This window comes from Podarcis erhardii (assembly GCF_964252035.2).
Source record: "Podarcis erhardii genome assembly, chromosome: 1".
Taxonomy (NCBI): domain Eukaryota; kingdom Metazoa; phylum Chordata; class Lepidosauria; order Squamata; family Lacertidae; genus Podarcis; species Podarcis erhardii.
In genome coordinates, this window is record NC_138497.1 from 32,274,857 (window position 1) to 32,287,855 (window position 12,999).

Consider the following 12,999-nt stretch of genomic DNA (forward strand, 5'->3'; position numbering starts at 1 on the left):
AGGACCTGGGGGACCACGTTTCTAATCCTCACTTTGGCACCAAGGACTTGTTTAGTAGCTGAAACGAACCTCTCTGATCTTTTTGCTACTGCGTTTGCCACAAAGCCCACAAGAAGTCCACAGAGTACAGTTTCACTTGTTGAATGTTGAAGAGTAGCTAGCTCATTTTGCATGTTGCCCAGAAGATCATACAGAAAAAGGAGTCCACACCAACATGCTGTTCTAACATCTGGCGTATACAGGGCATAACTGGAGCATAGAAGGGAAAACGGAATGTTTACCTGACAGGGCAATTATCCTGTGATTGATTCTTCGGGAAACTACTTAGTCTGCCATTAGCTTTGACTATTATGTCCAGCTGTGAGTGAGCCAAGTGTCAAACTGGAATCCAAGAGGCTTCGCTGAGACAAGCATTTACAGATTCAACCACTTGTAACTTCATTGCTTTGATATGGGGATCAGCATACTATCCTGCGTTTGGGTGGACAGAGTGGCACTATGTAAGGGACATTGTTAGTCATGTTGTGACTCCAGGGACAGCTGAAAGTGGATGACTTCAGACTCACATAGAGATGATGGACACCGGCATCTAGTCCAGTTTATTTATTTCACTTCAAGTGCCATCATTGTTCAGTTCAATCCATCTTTAATGTCACTGTCTCCCGTGTGTGTGTGTGTGTGTGTGTGCTTGCGTGTGCGTGTGTGTGCGTGCTTAGCTTTTCCTGTGCTATGAACCATTACTAGCTGCTAGTATTGCACAGTCTAACAGAGTATGGATGAGAATACCAATACCACCCGTCAGCATATGGCAATGGATTTTAAATGAGAACAGATCATGGTTGTTTTTAGCAAATTTTATCTGTTTCAGATTGAATTGAGTTTGATTTCTTATGTCTTGAAAGTCTGACGCTGGGCAATAAGCCCCCAGTTTGAACAAAATACACTTTAACATGAGAAATGTCCAATCCGCTTTGCAGATCTGTGGGTGATGTGCTGGGATTTAGCTGTGTGCGTTGCCTTCTCTAGAGAATCCCTCTTCTTTATTATAAATTACATCTCAGTCGTGCCAGAAGCGCTGCAGCTGTTACCCAAACAGGAGGTCATAGTGTCTGTCTCCGAAACTTTGTTCTTTGCACTCACGCACCGACTGTGTTCCCATGTCACAATAAGCTGGGCTTAATGGTTTTCCGTGACTGTGCACATCGATCCTGCTTTGCTCTTCCCCACTGGGAAAGGAAGCAACACACTATGATCCTTGGCTTAGCTCTACATTCTGCCCAAGGATCATGGCTTATCTCTCTCCAAATAACCCATGCAGGGCCAGCCCAAGACATTTGGCTGCCTGAAGGGCAAGTGTGCCCCCTACTATTCCACAGACACAAGTCCACTGGGTTGGCAGCTGCATCTTTGTTCAGCACTGGGGATGGGACAGCGTCCTCCAGTGCGCCGTCCTGCACAGAACAAGCCCATATAGCTCTGTCTTCTATCACCTTGCCTCCCTTCCCTGTCCCCCAGCACCTGCTGCCTGAGGCAGCAGCTTCATTCTGACTGTGCTGGGCCCAGGGGTAACCCAAGTAACACGGTCCAGGTCTGATCCCAAATCCAAGGGTTCCGCGAGGAGTCAGTCTGACAGGGCCAAGGCAGGACATGAGGCAGGAAACCAGGCAAGGTCAGGCACAGGATCACAGGCAGGTTCTGGCAAACAGCAACGTTGCTCCCGCAACCTGGGGTGGGGTCCAGCCACCTTTTATCTCTGTTGCGGTAACGGCCGGTCTTGATCCCCCAGTGACTCACCTCCCTGTCTCGCCCAAAGGCGAGCACTCCTCGTGTGAGTTCTCAGGTCTCTCCTTCTCTCAGACCTGAGTCTCTGCAACTCGGGAGATGTTGGTGGGTTACTAGATCCAGAGGCTGCCTCAGCCACTCCTGACCCAACTGGTAGTGCAGCAGCTGTAAGTGATTGCCCAGCTGAAGGCAACGAGGTAATCCCCGCATCCAGAGCCAGGGTAGGCTCAGGCTCCTGACTCAGCCCAGCTGGTGCTTGTTGCAGGGGAACCTGTGCAGACTGGGGCTCTCCAGAATCAGGCCCCAGACTAGGTTCAGCTGCTGCCTGAGGCAAAGGATCCGGTGCGGACTGAGACTCCTCTGGCTCCAAGTCCAACCCAGAGTCCCAACTAATGGCAGCACCAGCCCTGAAACTATGATTGATAAGCCAGGAACAAATACTGGCTTCCAATTATGGTTGGTTTGGAGTGAAACAAGCCACTACGTATGCCAGGACTTGCTGTGTTTCAGTATAGTGCTTTTTGGACTTCTTGAGCTCTGTAGTTTGAATGCTGCAGAGCTTCAGAGTGCAGTTTCAATTTCCACTCTTGTTTTGTAGCAAAAAAGGATAGATGTGTTTAAGAGCCCTTCTTTGTCCTGATATGCTTTCCTGTCCCCACAACACAACACAAGCCATGGTCTTTAAAGTGAATGTAATGCCAAGCCAAGGATCATAGTTTGATGTTTCTATTTGCTAGCAGGGAGGGGTGAATTGGAAGCAATCATGGTAAACCATTGTGGCATCCTTTGTCAGAGGATCCATAAGCATTTGCAAATTTAAGAAACAGACTAAACTGAGCTTTCTCAGTCCCTATCCTCTTATTTCCTATGCCCATCTCTGTGTGTGTATGCTGCGATGGAGAATTGATGTGTGAGTTTGGAAAACTCGCTGGCATTATTGCATGTAACACCCTTGAGGATTAAATTAAAATACAGCTGATTAAATTAAAAATTAAAATTAAAATACAGCAACTGATGGGGCATCACAACTAGCTCCTCCTCCAGGTGCAGTTCCAGCTACAAACAAGAAATGAGGCCGTGTTGCTGTAGCTCCACTGCATAGTTTATCTGCATTATTATGAGGCCTGTTCTGATGTGAACCCATGAGTCATTTCTTCCCTTTTTTTTTTTTTTTAAATATTTATTAAGGTTTTTTTAGATATAAAATGCACACATAAAACAATCTTGCTTCTATCACAACAAATTCTTCGCTTCTTTGGACTCCCTCACGTCCCCCTCTCCCATTTACGTCGTTAAAAAATTTTTTCCAAACAAATTATCAACTTGTTTACAGTCACATGTCCACACATTCAAATGTAATCTAGCACTTTTTCCAATAAAATTTTTATATTTTCTTTAATCTCACTTAGCATCAAATTTAAATCTAGTTTAGTGGTGGCCAATTTTTTATAATCTAGCATCCTTCTTAACATTCAAACAAATTACAATGTTTTTGTAGATACATCTTGAATTTCTCCCAGTCTTCCTCCATCTTTTCTTCTCCCAGATCTCGGATTCTGCCAGTCATCTCGGCCAGTTGCATATAGTCCATCAGCTGCATCTGCCACTCTTCCAGTGTGGGTAAATCTTGAGTTTTCCAATTTTTTGCGATGAGAATCCTTGCTGCCGTTGTTGCATACATGAAAAATGTTCGATCCTTCTTTAACACCCTCTGGCCGACAATACCCAGAAGGAAGGCCTCTGGTTTCTTAGTGAAGGTATACTTAAATACCTTTTTCAACTCATTATATATCATTTCCCAGAAGGCCTTCACCTTAGGGCATGTCCACCAGAGGTGAAAGAATGTTCCTTCATTTTCTTTACATTTCCAACATTTATTGTCAGACGAATGGTATATTTTGGCAAGTTTAACTGGGGTCATGTACCATCTATATATCATTTTCATTACATTTTCCTTCAGAGCATTACATGCAGTGAAGTTCAGCCCAGTGGTCCACAACCTTTCCCAGTCCTCAAACATAATGTTATGCCCAATGTCCTGTGCCCATTTTATCATAGCCGATTTAACCATTTCGTCTTGTGTATTCCATTTTAGCAGCAAGTTATACATTCTAGATAGTACCTTGGTCTTTGGTTCTAACAATTCTGTTTCTAACTTCGATTTCGATTTCTAACTTCGATTTCGATGGTCCGCCCCCGCCACTTAATGGATCCAGTTGGCTTCCAGAGAGTGGTAGGGGATGCTCTATCCCAAGTTGATGGCCTTTCAGCTGATTCCCTGGTGGCCCGCTGGAATGCGGAGTTAACCAGGGCTATTGACTGTCTGGCTCCGAAGCGCCCTCTCCGATTGCATGGAGCCCGGACAGCCCCGTGGTTTTCCCCGGAGCTGAGGGTGATGAAACAATCGTTGAGACGGCTAGAGCGCCGGTGGCGGAAAACTCATTCTGAACCAGACCGGACACGGGTTAGAGCTCAACGTCGAGCCTACCAAGTGGCAATGGCGACGGCGAAGAGGGCCTTCTTCACCGCCTCCATTGCATCTGCAGAAAACAGCAGCAGGAGACTTTTTCAGGTGGTTCGCAATCTATCAGAACCACCTGTACCAACGGGGCCTGGTAGGGACCCCAAGATCTCCTGCAATGCTTTTGCAAAGTTTTTTGCAGATAAAATCGCTCAGATTCAGAAGGAGGTAGACTCCACCGTGGGAGCAGGGCCAGGGCGGGAGAGTGCTAGAGTTCTGTCTGGTCCTGTTACATGGGATCAATTCCAATCTGTTACCTCCGAGGATGTGGACAGGCTGCTTGGACGAGTGAAACCGACCACCTGTCTCCTTGATCCTTGCCCATCCTGGCTGATAAAAGCGAGCCGGGAAGGGCTGGGCGATGGGCTCTGTGGGGTGGTGAACGCTTCCCTCTGTGAGGGAGCCTTCCCAGACCCGCTGAAAGAGGCGGTCATTAAACCGCTTCTTAAAAAAACATCTTTAGACCCGGCCAATTTGGCCAACTATCGCCCAGTCTCAAATCTGCCATTCTTGGGCAAGGTGATTGAGCGGGTGGTTGCTGAACAACTCCAAGCACGCCTGGAGGAAACGGACCATTTGGATCCCTTCCAATCGGGATTCAGGCCTCACCATGGGACTGAAACTGCCCTGGTCGCGCTGGTTGATGATCTCCGGCGGGCTAGGGACAAAGGTGAGAGCTGTTTCCTAGTTCTGCTGGATCTCTCAGCGGCCTTTGACACCATCGACCATAACATCCTTCTGGACCGTCTAGAGGGGCTGGGAGCTGGGGGCACTGTTATACAGTGGTTCCGCTCCTTCCTCCTGGGCCGTGTCCAGAAGGTGGTGGTGGGGGATGAATGTTCAGACCCCTGGGCTCTCACTTGTGGGGTGCCTCAGGGTTCTGTCCTCTCCCCCATGCTTTTTAATATCTATATGAAGCCGCTGGGAGAGATCATCAGGGGGTTTGGACTGGGTGTTCATCAGTATGCAGATGACACCCAGCTCTACCTCTCCTTTAAATCAGAACCAGTGAAGGCGGTGAAGGTCCTGTGTGAGTGCCTGGAGGCGGTTGGAGGTTGGATGGCGGCTAACAGATTGAGGTTGAATCCTGACAAGACAGAAGTACTGTTTTTGGGGGACAGGAGGCGGGCAGGTGTGGAGGATTCCCTGGTCCTGAATGGGGTAACTGTGCCCCTGAAGGACCAGGTGCGCAGCCTGGGAGTCATTTTGGACTCACAGCTGTCCATGGAGGCGCAGATTAACTCTGTGTCCAGGGCAGCTGCCTACCAGCTCCACCTGGTACGCAGGCTAAGACCCTACCTCCCCGCGGACTGTCTCGCCAGAGTGGTGCATGCTCTAGTTATCTCACGCTTGGACTACTGCAATGCGCTCTACGTGGGGCTACCTTTGAAGGTGACCCGGAAACTGCAATTAATCCAGAATGCGGCAGCTAGACTGGTGACTGGGAGTGGCCGCCGGGACCACATAACACCGGTTCTGAGAGATCTGCATTGGCTCCCAGTACGTTTCCGAGCACAATTCAAAGTGTTGGTGCTGACCTTTAAAGCCCTAAACGGCCTCGGTCCTGTATACCTGAAGGAGCGTCTCCACCCCCATCGTTCAGCCCGGACACTGAGATCCAGCGCCGAGGGCCTTCTGGCGGTTCCCTCATTGCGAGAAGTGAGGTTACAGGGAACCAGACAGAGGGCCTTCTCGGTAGTGGCGCCCGCCCTGTGGAACGCCCTCCCATCAGATGTCAAAGAGATAAAGAATTACCTGACGTTCAGAAGACATCTTAAGGCAGCCCTGTTCAGGGATGTTTTTAATATGTAATGCTGTATTGTTTTTAATACTGATTGGGAGCCGCCCAGAGTGGCTGGGGAGGCTCAGCCAGATGGGCGGGGTATAAATAATAAATTATTATTATTATTATTATTATTATTTCTCCACCTGGAACCCTAACTTTTTGTCATTTTTAAAAACTTCTTTAATCTGAGCATAATGTAACCAGTCTCGCACCTCATTTCTTCCCTTTTGGGGTTCTTGTTATCCTCGGGGTTTGATCTTATGGTGGCGAGGACCAGGAATATCTCCCATGTGCTTTAGAACAAAGCTGAAGATCTCCCCCCAGAAAACAAGAGGAAACTTGATAGTGACATCTCATGTCTTGAAAAGGGTTGGAGATGATGGATCAGTGCCTCTGAGCTCTGAAAAATGCCTGTGAAAACAATCACTGAGATGCCACATGTTTGGAAATTGCCCTTATGGACATCTTTCTTTCTTATTTAATAGTCATTAATAACTCAGCCTCTCTTACCTTTTCTCTTCATGGTACCATTTTAAAGAGAAGTGCCCTTTAAAATGGTAGCAAGCACGTGAGCATTTATTGAAACGTGGAACCATTTCTATCACAAAGGACCACTCAAGAAAGGCACTACCTAAAAGAGGCATCACTATTTTACACAATCTCAAATGGCTATGTTTTATACACTCCCAGTAGTCAGTGAAGGAAATGACCTCAAAGACCTCCACCCCACCTCCTGCCAATGTAAAATTGTACTTTTCATGGATTCGTGCTTTGTCCACTCTTAACTTTGTCAGTGGAAAATGGAAGAGGCTTTTGTCATGGTGTCACAAGCCTGTACAGCTCAATATCAAAGAACCTCCCATTCATCCTAGAAGTCTTCACCTTTCCAGTCAAATAGAAGGGTCAGACCAATAATCCATCTAAGCATTAGCTCCCCAAGGACTCGAGCAAAGGTCTTTCCAAACTCTCTTTCTGGAGAGTTTTCACTGAAGATCAGCAAAGCATGTGCTCTACCACTGGCTCTGCAAGCTGTTCTGTCATCCCTTATAGCTACCTTAAAGGTAAAGGTAAAGGACCCCTGACAGTTCAGTCACAGACGACTCTGGAGTTGTGGCACTCATCTTGCTTTACAGGCCAAGGGAGCCAGCGTTTGTCCGCAGACAGTTTTTCCAGGTCATGTGGCCAGCATGACTAAGCAGCTTCTGGCACAACAGAAGACCGAAACCAGAGCAGTACACGGAAATGCCGTTTACCTTCCCACCGGAGCAGTACCTATTTATCTACTTGCACTTTTTGGCGTGCTTTCAAATTGCTAGGCTGTCAGGAGCTGGGACCGAGCAACAGGAGCTCACCCCATCACGGGGATTCGAACCGCTGACCTTCTGATCGGCAAGCCCAAGAGGCTCAGTGGTTTAGACCACATTGCCACCCAAGCAAATAAAAATGTGAGCAAAATGCCCCAGCTCCATTTTTGCCGCAAAGTGAGAGGAAACTGACAACTCCCTCAAGCTTCTGCTACCCCTGCAATTTGGAATCAGATTACTCTGCCTGTTCACACAGCCAGTCAGTCCCTTCTCCAGCTCATGTCAGTTGGGTGGGTTTGCTTTGTGTTACTTATTCCTTATTTTACTCCATGGTTGGGCAGTTCTAGGATTTCACAAGAGCACAGCAGTGCAAATACTGTCATTGAAAAGACTGTCATTGGGTGTAACGCATGCCAGGCTACTCTCCACTGAAGGCACCACCCCTCCCCACCCCTGGGATCTTACGTTTCTGGTTGCTGTGCTACCCTTGCCCTTCATAGCCGCTTAAATCCGGCTGGGAGGGCATGACTGGGAGGGTTCTGGGTGCAGTGAACAGGTGTCTGCATGAGGGGGTGGTGCCAGCCATCTTGATGGAGGCAATAGTGTGGCCATTATTGAAAAAACTACCCTGGACCTGATGGCATTTTACAACTACCACCCTTTTGGGTGCCACATGGCTGTGGCAATGCAGCTACATGCATTCCTGGGGAAAGCTGATTCTTCAGAATACATTCATCCAAAGCCACCACTCTGGAGGGACCCATAGAAACACAGGTGATTAGCCTAATAGCAGGCTAGCAGAATAATCTGTGAGCTGATAGCTTTTGTACTCTTATTTAAAAGTCTGGCCTAACATGCATGACAATTGTAGGAATCTTTAAAAGGCGTTGGCATTAATCTCTGTCTAGAAATATCACTCTCCAGTTAGGAAGCCTCTCCCCTTGGTCACATAAATCAGGGTGGCCTGTTAGTGGTGAGAGAAAAGGACTCTGCACAAGCTTCACAGCACTGCCATATTTATTACTTTCAGAAGTAAACATTGGTGAGGCCTTTAGTACCAGATACAGGTACCAGATTAAAAATCAGCTGAGGGCATAGTCAGACTATGCCAAAATGGCGAAAATGACCAGGAAGATTAGAGATCAAGAAGACAATAAATTTAATAAAGAATGGGGGAAATTAATTAGTTACTTAAAAGAACACTAAAAACATTGGCAGGATTCTAAAAAACACTTGCAATGTAGCTAGAACTATGGTGTGAATTAAGTATTAAGAAAATATGGAGAACATTATAACGATGGAAACCATGGAAGGGTGGAGAGAAGTCCGGGGATTCAGAGAATCCTATGTGTATGTGATTTAGATGTGATGATATTTGTTAAAGGCAAAAATGAATAAAAAATATTTCCAAAAAAAATATCAATTGAGGGCAGGAGCAAACCTCCAACAGTTAGTTACTTGGAGGAAGGATAATCATTGCTTGTGTTGAAGTGAGGTTTGTGGCAGTGCAGAAATGCCTCGGTACAATCTCATGTAGGCTTTTGGCTCCGATGATTCCTTCCCCCCATGTTTTACGCTCCCCATTCCTGAGTTTGTTTAATCAAAATCGTCTGGTAATATTTTAATTTTCTTCAGCCACCGGGATAATTCCAGTGCGACTCTGTGTAATATACTTTCATCTGAACCGTGTTCATTAATTTGTGTTTTATCCGTCTTCTTTTTTAAAAAAGACCATTAACAAAGTTCTCTAGTAAAAGCAGACAGACTGTTGAAACCTGCTGTGCTTAGCAGAACCCTTTCGCCAGCTCTGCGTGCTGCTCTTTATCAGTCCTTCAGGCAGGCTTCAGTTCACTCACGAATTTCCCCATCCATCTCAATTTAAGATAACGCTGGCAGAAAATTGTCATAAAACTAGCTCTCGAGGAGTTTGCGAAAATATAAAAATTGGTTTGAACAAGAGGCATTCCTCACAAATCTCTTATATTCATTGCTGGATTCATATCCCCCAGATAAGTGATTTCACTGAACATTGCTTCACCAAAATATAATTTACATTTACATAAAATTAATTGTCCTCATCTCTATCCTTCCCTTCTTTCTCAAACATGGTACGATGGCATGGCAGTGTGATATCCCTGCAAATATCACAGTATAATATCAGTCGGTTAATAGACTATTCCAAGTTCATATGTGTATAAATATGCAGAGGCATTATCAGATGCAGTCCTGCTCTAGCTGAGGATAACAGCAACACGTTCATTGATTTTAATGAAGTAGGATATAAAGCTCTTGTGTATATATTAGGGTTGTTCAATATTTTCATTAGGTTTCCCCTAACGTTTCTGTATAAAAATTGACAGGAGCTAACAGGTAGAATTGTTAGATGGATTGGTAGTTTAATATTCTGGAAAATTGTTGATTGCATCAAAGATATTTCATGTCATTTCCCGCCCAAAAAAGCTCTGCTTTCAAACTTTCAGCCAATAAAGTAATATGAACTAGAAATTCTATCACGTACCGCCAAGTTAATGAGTAAGACACAGGGGGACTTGTATCAGATACATAGGCGCCGACTCCATGGGGCCTGAGGGGGCCCGAGCCCCCTCAAAAATTTGTTTGGGGGGGCTCAGCCCCCCCAATAATTTAAGAAAATTATTAGTTATATTATGCTTTGTAAAATCACAAAATTATGTTGGTATTTTTTATTTTCCTTGTTTGACGATAGTTACCTTTTAAAATACATTCAGTAATGAGTTAAAACAAAGCCACTCCCGATCTCGACCCATCAACAATCTCACGGGGCTGGCGTCAGCCCCGCGAGAAGTGGGGATTCCCCCTAGCTCATTAATATTCACCGTCCACGGCGGCAGCCAATCGGCTGCCGCAAAGGGCAGGCCCTCACAGGTTCACTTAAGGCCGGGGCTCGCCCCTTTCGTTCCCCCAGCAGCAGCGGTTTGGAGGTCTTGGGCCCCCCCAATATTTTTTATAAGTATGGGGCCCCGCCCCCCCCCCCCCCCACTATTTTTTATAAGTCGGCGCCCCTGATCAGATACAGGGGGGAAATGAAGTAAAACGTCAGTCAAGGGCAGGAGCATTGGTGAGATGTGGGGGGGGCATAAAAAAATCAGCTGAGGGCAGGAGGAAACCTCCAACAGTTAGTTACATGGAGGAAGGATGATCAACACTTTGCTTGTGTTGAAGTGAGGTCACTGGCAGTGCAGAAATGCCTCTATACAATCTTTGCACTGCTATATCAACTTGCTAGAGGGCAACGCTGCTGACCTGCTCTCTGTGGAACTGTAGCATCACCAGTATGGATAGCTGCAATATCTCCTAACCATCAGTTCAGCTGGAATCAACTGATATAAGGGACTCGTAGGCAGCGACGTAGCGTGGGTTGTCAGCACCCGGGGCAAGGCAAGTAATTTGCGCCCCTAACCCCTAACCTGCCGCCGCTGCCAGCTTCTTCTTGCTGCTGCCTGGGCTGGGGTATTTACGGTAAGGTAGCCACGGCAGCGCCGGCAGGTCCGTGTCAGGTGATCTGAGGCGAACGACGCTTGCCCGGAGGAGGAGGGCAGAGAGGCGAGGAAAATGCAACATGGCCCAGCAGCTGCAGCAGCGGCAGTGGCGGTGGGGCTGTGAGGAGGGGCTGCCTGGCGCGCCCTCCGCGGCCCTGGCACGCGGGGGCCGCTGCCTGCCGGACGCCTTCAGCCCGGACACGTGCACAGCTCGTCGGTTCCGCGAGACATGGGGCTCTGCTACAGCCTGCGCCCGAGGCTCTTCAGCAACTCCGGAGGCGGCGAGCGCCCCCCCCCCGATGTTGCGCCCGGTGAGGCCGGCCCCCCCTGCACCCCCCACGCTACGCCACTGCTTGTAGGATTCCATAGCAATAAGGCTGCAAGGTGTGTTGCAGGACCAGCTGCCGGCTGCCTGAGGTGCTTTGGGAGTGGCCCAGCCCATGTGTCTCCTTGATAGCCAGTTTTGCCTCCTGACCACAAACCCAGACATAGAAACATAGAATTGTAGTGTTGGAAGGGACCCTGAGAGTCATCTAGTCCAACCCCCTGGCAAAGCAGGAATCCTGCCCATTGCTGTTCGCAGAGCCGTCTTTGCCATAGGGTTTAGTGGTGCATTGTGCCAGGGTGCTGGCCTCTCAGGAGCGCCCCAGCGAGTGGGGGAGCTGCACGGCTTTGCCGGCGGCCTCCCCTTTCCCAGCACACCCGCCAGCTGTGCCCCGCCAACCATAAGGCTGGCGGGCTTGCAGCCTCCCTCACAAGCCTCTGCCAGGATCGCTCTCCTCCTGAGGAGGCTTGGGAGGGAAGCTGCGCTCTCCTCCCAAGGAGGCTTGGGAGGGGCGCAATTTCACTCCCAACCCTCTGCGGGGATCGCTCTCCCGCAGTGGCATGGGAGAGAGTTGTGCCCCCCCCCCCATAGCTGGCAGTGCAGAGCTACGGCCATCCCAACACTATCCGTGGTAATTTGGGGGCACTGGGCGGATATTTGCACCCCGGTGCCACATCTGCTAAAGATGGCCCTGGCTGTTCACAATGACCCACTGCACCCCCTGAGGATTGCATGATGTTACATGATGGTATGTGATACAGTGGTTTGAGTGACGCAGTAGAGCACAGGCCCAAAGTGGGAGTAAATAAGGGGGGGGCAATTGGTTTTCTGTAACACATCTGCACTGTTAGTAAGTGGTGCTCAATCCCTGGCATCCCTGGATGGAGCCAGGAGAGAACCCTGTCTGCAGTCCTGGACAGGTGCTGCCAATCAGTGTGGACAATACTGAGCTACATGGACCCAATGGTCTTACTCAGTATGGCAGCTCCCTGTGTTCCTAGGCACTAGATATAAAAAAATAACTGCATAGACAAGATCCCATAAGAGTGATAGTACTTCCATAGCAAGCAGCCTTTCAGTTTTCTTTTTTCATTCTCATTATTTCCACTCTCACCTTGTGAGCTTCAGAACTCTTGCTGGAGTTTTTTGTGATGGTTTTTAGCATGCAAAATATATTACATTTACTGGCATCACTCACAAATGAAAGGGCTGTAATTCACAGCATGTCCCGCTTGTTTATAATGCAAGGAGGGTTTCTGCAGGGGATGCCAACCTCAGGTCTATGCCAGGGCCATCTGTTATTCACTGTAGTTCTCCAGGAAGTTATGACCCAGCATGAAGAATACACTGCGCATTTACATCAGATTCTCCTTCCCTTTCTCAAGCTGCCAAGGAGAAAGGGCAGCGCTCAACACATGCTAACCGTCATGATGGCTTTGACCTTCTCATCTTATCACATGGTTCATAGTCTGATCTTACTACCTGCCACAATGATTCTTGACAAGAAGACTCAAATCAAGGCAGTTTCAAGCCATATTTTGGCAGGCTGTGGAGAGATGTACATGAATTCGTGGACAGTAGCACAGCCAAATGCTTTCATTTACCATCAAAAACAGGGTATGTCCATAGCAAGCTCCTGTTTCTCATCGCTGAGCTCTTCTGGTTTTCTGATTGTCCAATTATCCAAGTGCTATATAGCACACAGTCCAGATCTTTAGTACTTTGATGGTTTCAGTACAGTACATTGCAGCATTTTCACAGCC

General features: G+C 47.7%; 1 protein-coding gene across 1 annotated transcript in view; it reads left to right on the forward strand.

Moving 5' to 3' along the window:
• Positions 1 to 12,999, forward strand: part of SYNDIG1L (synapse differentiation inducing 1 like) — a 54,399-nt gene that overhangs the window by 22,865 nt on the left and 18,535 nt on the right. The window lies entirely within an intron of this gene.